We start from the raw sequence: 14,853 nt of genomic DNA, 5'->3' as shown, positions 1-14,853 counted from the left end.
TCTTTATTTATGATTATCAGGTAGCTGGAAAATTTATAGAATAAATAAGGGTTTATATTCTCTTGGACCCAGAATATATGGAATAACAAGAGATTTACACTGTAGATATAAAAGGAGGGTTGTTTTAGTTCTATTCATTTTGGGTTTTCCCCCCTTTGGTTGTGTTTGTGGCTAGTTGGTGGGTTGGTTTTGTTTGGAATTTGTTGCTGTTGATGTTTTATCGTTGTTTTTCTGCAGGGGGTTGTTGGTGATGTTTCTGTTTTGTTCATTTGTTTGTTTTGTTTTGACCATTTTGGACAAAATCTAACTTTTGAAATCCAGGCTGCTGTCTTGAACTTTCTAACTTGTAATCTGTGTGCCTACACCTCTATAGGTACTATGATCATATACAGGGAGGCTTTGATGTTAAAAGTATTATTCAGGATTCTGGATTAAATCAAGTTCTTGAAATATTACTCCCAGCACAATTATTTCTGCTGATGAAAATCAATTCACTAAATATAGGTTGTGTAAACCTTCTTGTCTTTACTCTATTGATGGTTAGAAGAAAATAAAAATAAACACACAAAAAGGTTGTTATGTTATGAATAAATTTATAGTAAAAGAGAGTATCAATTAGGCAACAAGAATAACAAAGGGATAAAATAGCAAATAATAATAATCATAATAATAATAAAGTTAAAAGAATAAATTAGAAATATAAAGCAAGCCATGTTATGATAATCTAAGTTTCGATTATATCTAGATGATACAATTAAATTATTTAAACAACCTAATTGAAAGTAACAGATTATCAGACTAGATTTTAAAATTCCTTTGATTCCTCATTTTTCTCTTCTTTTTGCCTAAGGTGTTTTCTATCATTGATGATGAGGCATTTCTTGGAAACAACAAAAACATGGATTCTATTTTCTGGTCCAATCTGTTAGTTTCTGTCTTTTTACTGGGGAACTGAACCCATTATTAGAGGTTTTTTCACGATATTTGTTAATTTCTCTCATTGTGTTGATTTTCTCATTTTTCTCAACTCTGTTTTATTGTCATTCTAATAGTTCTTATCTGTTTCCTATCCTAACTAGGGTTACAATTTTTGTAACTAAACAGCACAACCAAACTCAAGTCGAAGAAGAAACGGGTTTATTTGACTTACTTGCACATCTTTGTACATCATTGAAGGAAGTCAGGACAGGAACCTGGAGGCAGGAGCTAACACAGAGGCCACAGAGGGGTGATGCTTACTGGTTTGCCCCTTAGCTTGCTCAGCCTGCTTTCTCATAGAACCCAGGACCACCAGTCCAGAAGTGGCCTGATCCACAGTGCCTGCCCACCGTATCAATCACTAATTAAGAAAATGGCTTTACAGGTTTTGTTGTAATATTTAATTGGGGGTTTCTACCCTGTCTTAGATCAGTAGGTTCTCAGATTAAAAAAAAAAAAACTTTATATTTATGATAAGCCTTTAGAACACTAAAGCAGGGCAAGTATCTAGACTTTAAGTTATTAGTGTCTACTGTCCTGTGAATAACCCGAGTTATACTTTGCAGTGTTCTGTCTGGGCTTCTTTTACTCTAACTGGCTAGTCCTTATGGTCATATTTTCATGATTCACTTATCCTCATGGTGTCTTCTCTCTCCACCTTCTCCCTCTCTTCTCTTAATCCCCTGGCTCATACTCCAAGCCTGAGGAAGGAAATCTTGCCTAGCTCTCTTCTGTCTACCTATAGGCAGTAGGCATCTTTATTGACCAATAAGGGTTAACACGGGAGGCAAGGTTATATAATATCACTTGATGCATATGAGAATCTCCTGGTCCCTCAGGTAACCAGGGCCAGTATTATAATACATAGCAACAGACTAAACCTCAATAGATTTGCTTATAGCCCAGTCATATAAAGGCATTGTCTTAATTGATGCTCTCTTCTCAGATGACATTAGCCTATTTTACTTGACTTAAAACTATCCACCACACTCCCTTCGAACTCTTGTGTGTGTTCAGTCTTCTTTTAAGGTAGTAATATTCTTTCTAGTTTCCTCTGTACAGCTAATTTAGTAGTTAAATCCCTTTCTCTCTGTGTCATTGTTTTGATCAGTGAGTTTTTATTTCTCCTTAAATTCTAATAGACAATTTTTGATGGATATAATTGTCTGGATTAACTGTTATCTATTGGGACTCGGAACGTATCTTTCCAGGCCCTTCTGGCTTATGTAGCCTCTGTCTAATAAGCAGATTTATTCCAATGGGCTGGCATTTAGAGGTGACTTGACCTTTTTGTTTTCCTCCTTCAGCTTTCAATACTCTTTAATTATTCGATTTTTAAAGTTTTATCTATAATATATCATGAAGAATTTCTTTTCCAACGTTGTCTGTTTGGTTTTTCATGGACCTTCTGTACTTGGATAGGCATCTCTTTCTTTAAGGTTTGATATATTTTTCTTCTGTGATTTTACAGAAGCATCTTCTATGCCTTTAGGATAGTATTCTCCTTCTGAGGCAGTAAATCAAATGTTAGGGTTTGTTCATTGTGTTCTATGAGCTGCACATCCTTCCCACCTCCAGTTTCTCATTGACCTTTACTAAGTGACCTGATTCCTCTATGTCTGTTTTCCACTCGTCACTTTCTGTTTTTGACATGATAAACTGTGTTGGTGAGTCTTTGTCTTAAGACTTAGTTAATCTTCATTTCTCAAACCATTTCAGTTTGCATTTCTTCAATTCAAACTTCATTTTCATGCCATGGATTAACTTTCTTATTACATTGATCCCTTTGTCTTTTTCAGCATTTGGGTATTGTTTGAATATTGTTATAATTATTTATTTGAATTCTCTGAAAAATTTTCCAAGTCATTTCTATTATGGCTCATTACTATCAAACATATATTTTGTAGGAGACATATTATTTGTGTGTGTATGTGTGTATGTATGTGTGTGTTTACTTCTATGCTGAGATTTCCACATCTGAAGTTAGCTGATGGGTGTAGTTTTTTTTTAATTTTTGTCCAAGTCATCTTTCTCCTAAAACAGGTTTTTAGGTTTTTTTATTTATAACATTTAGGGGAAAGATAATTCATAACAGAGGTGGCATCTCCATTTCCTCTGTTTGTCTGGGATTTGGGAATACTTATTCTTCGTTTTTGGCTTGTCTACCATGGTCTGGTTGCTTTAGTGGCTTGGACAAGAAGTTGGAATAAGTTTCTCCTGGCAGTAAGGACTGGTCCTACATGTCAAAGCTAGATAGAGCAACTGGAAGGTCCCAGTCAGGCAGTCGGCATCACGATGGCTCTTTAGGGTGATCAAGTGTGGTTATTTGGCAGTTATTGAAGGGAAATTAGCTGGAATATGAGAAAGCCCATAAGTTGGGAGTGGGACTCAGAGAAGATGCAGGACCCTGATAAACTGCCAACTAGATTAAGGTGACCTGAATGGATTGAGGCTGGAAAGGAAAGCCAGGTAGCCAAGAAAGCCTGGTTCTCTGAGTCATGTGAGGTGGCTAAAGTTTTTGAATGATGTGTATATTCTGTAAGACAGACTTTCTGTACATACGTAATTAGTTTCACAGCATTTGGAATGAATAAAGTAGAAAGTAGAACTGTGCAAATCAGCATGGCTGACTCTAATCATATTAAGTAAATAAAAACATTATTTGCAGAAGAGAAGAACATGACACTATTGGTACAAATAGTATAGGACAGATAATATTTTTTGAGGTGATATCCATATGGAAAACCATAAACTAAAACAAAATAACAGAGTCTGGTCCAGTGGTGACTTCTGGGTAGGAAGTAGAAAGTGGCTTTGTCAGAGATCTCCGGGTACACAGCAGCATCATGATGGCTTACAGTAAGTCTCTCAAGGTCAAGTTTCATTGCTTTGCTTCAATGTGAGCTATGCTATTGTATAAATGAATTTGAACATCTACTGCATGTATAATATTTAATTACTATTATAATGCACTATGAAAAATGTACTTTAGACCAATATAAGGTTAAACTGCAAAAGTATGTCATCTGTACTACTCATAAAATTTTTTTCCTGAAATCTCATATAATTATGCAATAAAAGGAAAATTAGTTAAAGTCAATCTTAATTGTGAACTTATTTCTGATTTATTAATCAATTTTGTGAGATTTTTTATTAAAATTAGATTTCATAATAGATCGTTATGAGACTTTGGGAGGGTGTATTTAGGACATAGGCACATTTCTTTGAATACTCTTTCCCTTTAAGGTCAAGATAGTTGAGAGAAACCTTATGATTAATTTTATGATATTCTTATTTCTAACAGGAGAACACATTTTCCTTTGCTGCACAATGTTGTATTTAAACAGAACACCTCTTCAGCAATAAATTATTAGGGGATAAACATTTCATTCTACTTTCACTATCTTTTCAACTCTAAGTATATGTTCATAATTGCCACTCTTGGGGAAATAAACCTCTGTACAATTCATTAATTATGTACCTTCAGCAGTATCTTACCATCATTAAAACTACTTGTGTGTAAAAAATCTTGTAAACAATGATTTAAAAGATGTAGCCCATGCTTACATAGGTTTCCAGATTTTTGTTTTTACTGACTTATCCCACACTTGTTAAATTTTAATCGACCTGGAATGAACTTACATAATTTTCTCTAAGGTATACGTGACATTTTCCCTGTCATAAGTAAACATCTATTTTTTGTTCTGTTCAGGATAAACATCAAGAACCAATTATTTCTGTAAAAATGTAGTTTTTAGTAGTTTGTAGTAATTTATGATAGAGTATTGATTGTATTATATGAACTGACTCAAAACATTGGTTAACTGTCCAATTTCCCAACATATTTGAGTCTTGTTACATATCATAAACTTATCAATACAAACTGAAAAAATCACCCACATAGAGTTTGCATTCCACTTTATGAAAAGCCAAGTTGAAAATTATTTGTTTTCTAAAATCTGAAGTTTTGACTTTCAGAAACATTCAGAAACATCTAAGTGTCCTGAATTGTATCTCATGGAAATGAATTCAGAAACAAAGATTTTTGGGTGTTCTTAAGGTATCAGAAAAACTGTAAGTTAATAAGGAACACAGGATTTTGCTAAGGTACAGGCTATAACTAGACTCTCATCAGCTGGAAAGAGCCATCAACAATCTTGAAGAGAAGTTGGGGTGACTCAGATAAACTGATATGGTAGATATGCAATGTTTTATAAAGCTTATTTTCCAAATTCTGAGGTGGGTGCATGTGCCCCTGATGAATTGCAATATATTTTTCTCTTCTTGCTAATCCAGATTAATTTTATCTTTGATGACTAGACCAAGCCATATACATGTGATGGGGTAAGTTTTTAATTAAGGACCTGAAGGATGAAGAAACCTTACAAAGAAAATAAATGTATAATTATATAATATTAACATATCTTCAAACATTTATGATAGAAATTAGAAGAATCTTGCTAAATTGCAAGTTGTGTATCATGTATTTAAAGGCTTGTATTTCATACTAGAAAAGATAAGGCATTTGCACTGGCCAAATCATCTATGAAAAAGTGAAATTTAAAATAATCTACCTTTTAGTTACATCATGCCATGAATATCAAATGGTATACTGGAGTAAGGCCTTTTGTATAAGAAAGCACTCCTGGAAACCCCACTGTTCTATTAATCATAGAATGGATTGTTAATTGCATAAGAATTGAAAAAACAATTATCTCACTTCCCAGAAATTGTATTGTGGAACAAATTTCTAAAAACTATAACTTGAGAGACATCATTTAAACTATATCAAGCACTAACATATGTCATTCTGCCTGAGATCTTAATCTAGTATTGATGTATTAATTTAATATAATCAGTTTTACTTTTTAATCTGCAGGTTAAAAAATCTGTAGTCTATCTGGAAAAGATAAAAAATGATATCCACAAACTGACAGCTGGAATCTTGGGATATAAACTAGGAACAGTTGGGTACAAGTCATACTCAAAGGTGGGCTGTTGCAGTAAATGAATAAAATACCAGGAGAAGGAGGTAAGGAAGGAAAATGAAGGATGAAATGAAGAAGGAAAGAAGGGAAGGAAAGGCAGCAGAGGGGAGAAAAGGCAGAAGGAAGGAAAGACAGACCAACAAAAAGAAGAGTGGAAACAACTTTAGACATTAAACTTGCAAAAGAGAATATGCTCTGGTAGGCTAAGTTCCAGTCAGAGAGAAAGACAAACACTTGTGTTCTACTACTTCTCTTCTTCCCTTTTTTTTTTTTTTTGTAGGACCAAACCTCTGAGGTGAGCTGTGATTCAGATACTCACTTGCAGGCATGCTTAGAAGCTTATCCCCAGGTGATTCTAGACCATTAATATTAAGTTGACAATTATCACTAACCAGAATACCTCTTAATTAAAGTAAAAAAAAAAAAAATCCTAGGTCCAGGTGGATTCACTGATTAATTTTACTAGACCTGTAAAGAATATCCAACAGCAGTGTTAATTAAATAATTGCACAAAATATTGAGGTATCTGAAAGAAGTCTGTATAACTTTGATAGAAAGACCGGAAGATGAAGATATAACAAAGAAACAATACATAAGACTTTCTGATGAACAGTAGGACAAAAATCCACAATAGATATTCATAAGGATAATTCAGCAATGCATTGAAAAGATCATTTACCATGACCAAGTGGGATTCATTACAGGAGGCAGAGATAATTCAGGAATAAATGAAAACCAGCGCATAAGTAGACTAAATACCAAAGATGACATAATCATCTCAATGGATGCCAAGAGACTTTGACAATATGTGACGTCTTTTCATGATAAAAACACAGAACTAGGAACTGAATAATTTCTTAAAAATAGAAGTAAGCACTACTTTAGGGAAAAAACTTTAGGACAAATTTATATCATGGTGCTGGTGAGTATTTTAGGTATCAATTAGCTAAAACAAGGCTGAAAGTAATTGACACTCTATTTCAGTAAATAGAGTACATTTTATTTACCTATAATTCCTTGAATTGGCTACAACCTCCTGACCTCATTTGACCTTCCTCCTCTCCAAGCTTTGGAATTAAGATATAGTATTTTGTGTCAAAATATTTTTCCAAGGACCAGCAAAGCTTCAAGAGGGGTTCTGAGAGAAGTGGTGTCTGGGAGCAGAGAAAACAGACGACTCAAAATCAAATCATGGGTCCTAGCTGATGACCTATGTTCTTCTTAAGAAAGCTCTCTAGATTGCTTTTTCTCTGTTCTGCTTTTTTTCTGGTGATCTCCAGATAGCTCTCTCTATTTTCTGATTGAGACAGTTCTCCAATCAGTTCTCTCTTGCAATTCTAATAAAAAAAAAAAAAAATCCCTGACTAGCTCATCTCTTGCCGATCATAAGTGCAGTCTTGTATTTAACATATCGATGCAGTATTTACTCCACATTTCCATTTGATCCTATGAATCATCATCCTGTGACCCCAGCTCCTTAAGTTTTAGAAGACAGCAATTACACATTTTCTTTTAACAGTGCAAAAGAATTCAAAGATCTGCCTGAGTCTTTTAAGCACAGAGGATAAGCTAGCTGGGTAGGACACTATCATGAAATTACTGCTTCTACCATGCCTGGGCCTAACCTTGTTCTGTCTCAAGCCAACCCTGAACTCAGGTATCTGTCTGCCTTTCAATCTGCCTGTCTTTGTATCTTTCTGATGAGCTGACTCATAGTGGTCAGACTTTACTGACTGCTTTTGTTCCTTTAGATTCATGAATTTCATACAATTCATATTACGTCTATATTTTGCATACTTGAGGAATTTTTGAACTCGTGATTTTAGAGTTCTTTTCCACAGCCTTAATGGCTATCCTGAAGTTCCCGGCATTTACAATTTTGCTGAGACATTAGCCACTCCTTCACCTCCCAGACTTGTGCTGTTTCTAATTATCGTGGAGTAATTAATGTTATCAGGAAGGACATTTGTTGAAGGAAAAATATGTACATTATTATACAATAATATGCACATTATTATCCAAACAAGCCTTATATCCACAGCAGGCATCAACTCTGGTAGAGGCCCATGCCTGCTGGCCCTTTCTCAAAAGAAGAGTTATTCTATATCTACCAAGGCCAGGCTAGACCTGCAATAATAGTATATATTATATCAAAATAAAACAATAACATAATAAACTAAATAGGGTCAATCTGAAAGCATTTTCTCTGATATCAAAGACAAGATAAGACTGATCATTTTCCCCTTCGTGTTCAATTAAATGGTCAAAGTCATAACTAGAAGAATAAGACAAGAAAAAGAAATAAAAACGATAACAAGAAAGGAGGTGAAATTATTCCTATTTTCAGATGACATGATCCCAAATTTAAAATATCCTGAAGACTCCTAGAAAACTCTTATATCTGAAAAACACTTTCAGAAAAGTAGCGGGACACCAAGTGAGCATACAAAAATAACAAGATTTTCTGTTAACTAATAACGGCATACCAAAGGGTTCCAAATGTTTAATTTTTATTTTACTTGAATATAATTCAAAAGTAATGATGCATTTCCTCTATGCACAAAGTAGGGAAGTCATTTCAGTACATCTAAGGTGTTCTGAGTAGTATGTCAAGTCTTTGAACTAAGTAATGGGTTTCATTTTCCTTTGTCTTATTTAATCACATAAAAAATTTTGCCAATTAAATGTTAGATTTATTTTATTTTTGTTTTTTACTTTTATTAAATGAGTTATTTTACACAATATGAACATCAATATAATTACAATTGTAAGAAAAAATTTATAACAAGAAAGGACTGATTTTTCAGGTTTCCATATCAGAGTCAACTGTACATTTTCACAGAATTGTCTTTGAATGAAGCCCAAAGAGAACAGCATAAGAATCAGTGTTTCTGTAGCCCCTTTATTTTTTGCTGATCAACAGTTTGTTTCAAATAGCAGTTGTAGATTTGTCACCTAAGGTCTGAGACAGTAGAAGAGTCAAAGGAGTCATGAATTCACCTGTAAACAACTTTATGCCTGAACATCAGCCAATTCTGGAGGAAGTGGAGTCTTAGGGTGCCTGCTCTCAAAGTGCTACTTGAAGGTCTTGGGGTCTGGCATTTTGTCCTACAGCCTGTGCAGGTGTATATTAAGGCTGTCTTGGCAGCAGCCTTTTGGTCATGTCCTTGTTTCTTCTTCTGTTCAGCCTGTTTTTTGACATTTTTCTGCTGAGACTGAATCTTCTGCTGTCCAAGAGCCATATCCAGGCTGGTCTGGTCTGGCATCCGAGAGACTACGCAGAAGAACTGGTCAGGACGAGCAGGGAAGGAAGGGTTGAGCCCTGCACCACTTGGGGCATCTGCAACCCGCAGAGGAAGAACTAGGGAGAGCTGGGAGCACAATAGCCCGCACCTCGCACCGTTTTTTACTTATTTTAATCTTTGTATTGTTATTAACAAATTTGAAAAGTGTATGAATTTTTAAATCTTCCCTTTAATTTTTTATGTATTTTTTTTGGAGAATGTCATACATGAATACAGTATGTATAGCATTTTCACTAATCTTCTTCCCCTTCCTACTCCTTCCATGCCTATCCCCACACATTCCTTCTCATATTTGCATCCTCTTTCTCAAGTAGTATTGTTATACACATAGTGCATATCTGTGCGTGTGTGTGTGTGTGTGTGTGTGTATGTGTGTGTGAGACAACATATTAACTCCCTTTAGTTTTGTTCATATGTCTATGTGTTTCAGCCTGACTACTTGGAAATGGATAACCTATCATGGAGCCTGTAGATGGAAAAAAAGTACTATCTTTCTCAGAATCCATTAAATCTAGGGGTGGGGACTTTTGAAAATATCCCATCTATAGATGCTGCTTCCCTGCTGTGTCATGTTTGCATATACTTCCTGTTCCTTAAAAAACATATCATGGTATAATCCCTATCTCCACGGCTTTCCGGCAGTCAGGGCTCATGAACAATGAACTAGACATTCGTACAAGACTGATATCTATTTAATTAATTAAGGCTAAACATCACTACACAATATTGACAGAGTCTACATTTTCATTTCATATTTTACTGGTACCTAGACTTAATTATTTTCTTAGCCTGTCTTCCATTATGTTTCTATAACACTCTAAGTTTTAGTCTAGAAAGATCTACTACTGTCCTTTTCATAAGCATGGAACCACTCTCAATGGAAGACAACTTTGAACGCTGGAAACTACAGGAATTTTAGGTGGTTTGGTTCTAAGCCATAGCTAACAAGTATAAATTTTAGTAATATTAACTATATCTTACCACACTGTCTTCTGGGTATTTTATATCTAATATTATCATCTGTCACAGAATGTCTTCATCCTGTTTTATTTTATGCCATTGATTTTTTTTTCAAGCTTCCGAAAGTATCTGTGTCTCTTGAGGTCCTGGATAAGATGTTAGACACTAAGATTCAGTAGGATATTGTCATCACAAGCTTTTCTTTATGCAACTCTGTAGTGAAAGCTCCTTAGTTGAACATCCTCATATTCTAATGCCATGCCTCATTTCTCAATTCCTGCTGATAAATGTCGGCTACATCTATCAACTCCCTTGAACTTAATTATTTCTTCTGTTAACAATGCCATAACTAGTGTGTCTCTAGCAAGGGAGGAGCATTAGATGTTAACATTGAAAAGACCAGTTGTGTTGCGTTACATATCTCTATCCTAAATTTGAACTATTTGTTCTATGTTAGAGCAGTGGCCATGAACTGCAGGAGTTGAAAATTAAATCTTCTCTAAAGTTTCGAATTGAATCTTTACCTAGAGATAAAATCAACCCCTGTATATGATACTCAGGCTTTATATTCTCTGACTACATGAGGTTATATTTTTTTATCTTATTTTTTTGTATACAGCCAGGGGTTTACAATCACAATTGGCCTTAAATCTGTGATTAATCATGTTCATCTTATCGCTGTCCCTCTTCCATACTTAAGGCACAGTCATTTGTTGCTTTAGTCCTCAAAATTTTGTCTTACTCCATTACTTTCCAAATAATTGATAGTAACTATATATCCCATTTTAAAGATGCTACTGCTTAACAGTTCAGACACATGCTAACAGTTCCAACCTTCTAGGATCAAGCTGATAGGATCAGGGTTTTATCGCCATCACACCAGAGGGAATTTGTTTCAGCGTAACTCATTTATGTGTCTGACCACTGAGGATAATTTGCTGCATCATGCGTTTTAGATAAAATTGTCAAGAAGTTAATTGAGAAGTACATACTGGAACAGCATATATGAGGGAGCTATAACTAGATGAAGAAAAGAGATGTTTGGCCTTGCAATACTTACAGTGACGCCTCCCTCACAAGATCCCTTAGGGGTATTAGGATTTGACGTGGTTCTTCTTTCACTTTCTACATCTAACTAGTCCTCGGATGTGGAATGTCACAGAAAGGGCCAAAACTTTAGTTAAAGCAGTTTTCTTTGATAGAGAACAATTCATAAAAGGAAAGCATCTGTCAACTAGGAACACACACACCAGAGCAATGAGTACTTCCTTCTCCATCACCTGCATGATCCATCATTGGAAACATTAAATAAGTAGTTTTCATTTGTCTTTAGATTTAAAAAAAAACCCTCAAGGTGTAATAACTAGATTGGGTGGGATAGCATTCTCTAAGATCTAGTTACCATTAAAAAAAAAAAATCTGTGCTTTTGTTATGTAAGCCACTGGGCTCTGCAGAGGGGAAATAGTGAACATGAAAGACGTGACTCATCAGTCAGCACCTTCTGCATAGCTAAGCCAGTGACTTGGGTATCCGTGCAGCTCAATCATTTGCATACACTGAAGATCTCAGGATTCTTTTATTTCTTGTGACGTTTTACTGACAAATATATTTCCTTGAACAATCATCTTGTCTTTATGCTGTTAAATCTCCTTAATATGATAAGAAGCTACATAGAGATATTGTTCTATGATTATTACCAGTACAAGCACAAAATACTCAGAGAGAACAAGGGAAGATAGTTAGCAAAGATGGGATAAGTAGTCACAGAGGGTCGACACGTTGTGCAAACAGATGGAGCCAAAGTCACTTTATGTCTCACAACCAACTCACTTTAGTTTTCTGTCAATCTCATCTGATGCTTCTATTTAAGACTACAGGTCTTTATTTCAGTAAAGAATTCTTTTGAGTTTTATTTTACAGCAAGCTTTTAGATGCTTTCAGCAAGAATTTGATCCGATTAGCCTATTTGTTCACAAATAGAAAAGCAGAAGTCATCAGTTCACTTTTCAAAGTCATTCTAGTCATCCTTCTGCCCTATGTCATTCTAGTAAACACTCATGGCAAAAATGTGTTTAGCTCTATGATGTTTTATAAGTTTTTCTATATACTGACTTTTAAACTTGGAGCATGTGGACAATCCAAATAATTCCTGTATAGAAAATGTTAGCCTGCATGGTGGATAAACTGAACTCTATCGTGAAAATGTTCATGTGCTTATGAAACAAACTGATAGCAACAGCCTTTCTATTTCTGGATGGGATTGATGTGTGTGTGTTCAAGAACCCACTCACAGTGCAGAGTGATGTGGCGTTGCAAGCCAACCTGACTAGCCTTCATGCTAGTTGGGTCAGTGGCACTGTTCCATTGAACAGGAAACCAGAAGTACGGTAGATTCGTTTCACTATTTCCATCACTTGCCTTTGTTCTTGTGTGTCAGCTCCTGGCTTCTATGAGTTAAAAGAAGGAAAATATCCTTAGATGACCTTACATAGTCATTTGAAGAGTCCAAAAATAATTTGGCACAAAAGAGTCTCTTTACGGCTCTGAGAAACTCTCAGCATGTATTCTAATCTTGCTAAGGAAAAGATAGCTTCATCTTCTTATGACTAAGATTATTCTGGAGTGACCAGAACATTTTAAGTCAAATGGACTTATCAAATGATGCATGCTTAAAGATCTGTCAAGGACAATAATGTCCCATGCCTGGGGTGATGTCCATTTTCAAACTTCTGTTGATTTGTAACTTTACTTTAAAGACAAAGCATATTTTCAATCATCAAAGTAAGTATGAGATTAAAACTAAAAACTACTTTACATCTTTTTTCTCCTTTGGAGCTAAAGTTTAAAAAAAAGGCATTTTATTTAAATCCTCTTTTAAAAGAAGGATAAGGCAAGATTATCTAATATGTTATAGATAAGGACAGACAGCTTGAGGTTGCAATGGGATACATACATATGACAGTTTCTTTTCAGAGATTAAAGGCCTTCCCATGTGGCCTTGAAGTATAAGCATCGTGGAAGCTTTATTATGAAATAAATAAGTAACACAAATAAAAATTTGCTATCATGGTGAGATGGGATAGAATAAAAGAAGATATAAACTCATAACTGTAAAGTACTAAGAAGCAAGCAGGATACATAAAATTACAGCAGCTGGATCAGAGATAAGTAGAAAGCAAGGTAGAATTATTGTATTGTTTGCCCAGAAGCAGCATACAAATAGAAACACATTTTCTGATTGGCAATAAGGGCAAAGCGATGCCTTTTTACCAGAACTTTGCGTCTTTTTGAAAGGGGAAAAAAAAGATTTGCTAGTTGTATATTTTTTCCCTCTACTTCTGGCCATATATGGCCTCATAGGCTACCCATCCAAACAGAATGAAATGAGGAAATAGAAGACAAGAAATGGACTCTCAATAGTTCCCACAGGAAGCAAGCTGTAGTTAGGATCCCAGTTAAAAAAAAAGAAAGAAAGCAATGAGAATTTTGCATTGGATAGTTCAGTCTTTCTTATTTTCATTGAAAATAGATGCTTCTCTCACACAGTACATCCCAATCACAGTTTGCCCTCCCTTCACTCCTCCAAGTTCCTTCCCACCTCCCTTCTGCCCCACTGAATGTATCCCAAATCACATGCAGTAAACAATACGTGCAGTCAACATACATAGATTTTTATAGAAATTTTGTTGTGATGGGAAAATGGAGAGAAAGCATTAAGTTTACTACATGATGAATGTAACAAGACCCAAAGAAACACTGTAGAATGAAGTACTTACTGTATATGTGGCATTAAAAACATGGAGCACTCAGGAAATAAAAAGAATCTCAGTTTTTAGAAATGAAATTCTTAATACCTATTTTGAGTTTTACATGTGTGCTTATAATGCGAAGGAATATAGAAATGATAATTGGAACAGCATTGGTAAAAAAAAAATAAAGATGAAATTACAATTGTCCTGAGTAAGTGCATCAAGACCAGGTCTATCCAATGTTAGAGCTCATGGGTAACTTCGAGAATTTCTCACTATGAGAGCTTCCTATTGTTCTTCCTCAGAGCCCCCAACACTAGTATAATAAGAACCTCACCCAACCTGCTGGACATTGATGTCTACATCTACACTGGAAAATTCATCCCACGGTCCTTCTATGGTTCTCATGTACTTAGCTTTAATATATATGAATTATTGCTTTCTCTTTCTTATTGTGCAGTGCATGTGATTTAAGTCATTGACAGGACTTATAATAGTTAAAATGGTTTTCTGCTGACAGATATAGACGGAGCATGGGTGCCCGTGCTTCTTAAGATGTGAACAGGATAACAGATGGACTCTGATGCCTAATACTTACTATTCGGTGACTTGATAGATGACTCAGTGTTACAAAAACCATGAAATCATGAGACCTGAGTTTAGATCCTCGGCATAGATAGGAAAGTTGGGCATGGTGATGTGACTCTGAGTTGCAGGGCTGTGGAGGCAGAGACAGGAAGATCCATTGTAAAATTTGATCTCGAAAATAAAGAAGAGAGCAGCAAAGGAACATCTAGTGTTGAGATCTCTCTCTCTCCCTCTCCCTCTCCCTCTCCCTCTCCCTCTCCCTCTCCCTCTCCCTCTCCCTCTCC

General features: G+C 35.4%; 1 pseudogene; it reads right to left on the bottom strand.

Annotated features, from left to right (window-relative positions):
- Positions 1-8,978: 8,978 nt before the first annotated feature.
- On the bottom strand, positions 8,979-9,208 carry LOC114621831 (annotated as a pseudogene).
- Between the last annotated feature and the right edge of the window lie 5,645 nt (positions 9,209-14,853).

The sequence above is a fragment of the Grammomys surdaster genome, unplaced genomic scaffold (assembly GCF_004785775.1).
Source record: "Grammomys surdaster isolate TR1022 unplaced genomic scaffold, NIH_TR_1.0 185, whole genome shotgun sequence".
NCBI classification, from domain to species: domain Eukaryota; kingdom Metazoa; phylum Chordata; class Mammalia; order Rodentia; family Muridae; genus Grammomys; species Grammomys surdaster.
The sequence above is the reverse complement of the archived record's forward strand: the minus strand, read 5'-3'. Positions and strand labels throughout refer to the sequence as shown.